We start from the raw sequence: 1,322 nt of genomic DNA on the forward strand, positions 1-1,322 counted from the left end.
TTATGGGCTTTCTTGATTACCAAATTCCTGGGCAACTTCAACATGCTGGCAATGAAGTCCTGTCGTGCATGTACAACCAGGTAAAGGTGAAGGTGATAGTGCCTTGGGCAGCAATGTCTGACTGAGCCTCACTATCACCTGTCATTGCTTACTTCAACACACTGGCCCTGAAATTTGCTACATCCTTACAGCCATCAAGCTAAGGGCAACCACATCAAGAGCTATGTGATAAGCCTAAAAGATACAGGTATTTGTGGCAGCAGTGACTTGGTGCACCACAGGGTGCAAATCATCCTGTTGAGTTTATAATGTAGAGATCAGACAGTTTACTTGACAGGTTGCCAATAGAGTGCATCCATCTTCTCTTAGGCTGGTGTGTGCTTTCACTGCTCAGCTTGTGTCCTGAACAAAGTGGTGCAGAGTATGCTGAGCAAGCAGGTCCACAGCTGGTATGAGGTCATCGATATGCTCAACGTATGCGAGAACTTGGCTGGCTCCAATGGCTTCTCGAAGAAGACTTTTATGTCACAGGAGGAGACTTCTATGCCACAATCTATTGGAATCTGGTCAATAAATGATATGAGCAGATTTTCAAATTCTAAGTTGGGTCACACCGCACAGTTAGGTCAAGCAGATGAGCCTCATCGAGAGCCTCAACAAGCCCCTGCCCAGCAACCAGACAGGTATCCTGATAACAGTCATAAAGCTGAGCAATAAGAACCATCCCAATCTGAAGTTGGTACTGCCAGTCTTCTTCCAGATGGAGAAGTTTTTCATGGTCAAGGCTAATTCCACAGACACTCTCTGCAAGCTGTGCCATCTCTTCCGGAGGTGCTCAAGGAGAACTTCAAGATGCACCCTGCAAACAAGTTGCCTATGATCCTGGACCCACAGTAGAAACTGTAGCCAGTTGCTCCCTACCATGAGATCATTGGCAAGGTCTGTGAGCTCCTAATGGAGGCTGACTTCAAACCCACCTCTGGTACCTAACAATAAGTCCAGCTCTGTCACTGGAAAGAATTCTGTAGCTCAGTAGTATGGTAGACTTGGGAAAAACAAGTCTATGACTAACTGATTAACTACAGGCGCTGCTCTTCCAGCCCACTCCCGATCTTTTCCAGTTCTAGTCCTTGACCCAAAAGCACACAAAATTTGCCACGCTCACCTTTTGGCTCCTAGCAGTTCTTGACTCCAGGGCCAGAAGTGAGTGTGTAAATATGTGTGAACAAGCTCCTCTCAACAAAAGGAGGCGATTGCTAATTCTAGATGATATGAATAAATTCATGTTTCTGAAATTCATCATGCCAAAAGAACCAATAGAT

General features: G+C 45.6%; 1 pseudogene; it reads left to right on the forward strand.

Annotated features, from left to right (window-relative positions):
- The first annotated feature begins 12 nt into the window (after positions 1 to 12).
- LOC102836555 lies at positions 13 to 717 on the forward strand (annotated as a pseudogene).
- Positions 718 to 1,322: the final 605 nt, after the last annotated feature.

Source organism: Chrysochloris asiatica, unplaced genomic scaffold (assembly GCF_000296735.1).
Source record: "Chrysochloris asiatica unplaced genomic scaffold, ChrAsi1.0 scaffold00405, whole genome shotgun sequence".
NCBI lineage: Eukaryota > Metazoa > Chordata > Mammalia > Afrosoricida > Chrysochloridae > Chrysochloris > Chrysochloris asiatica.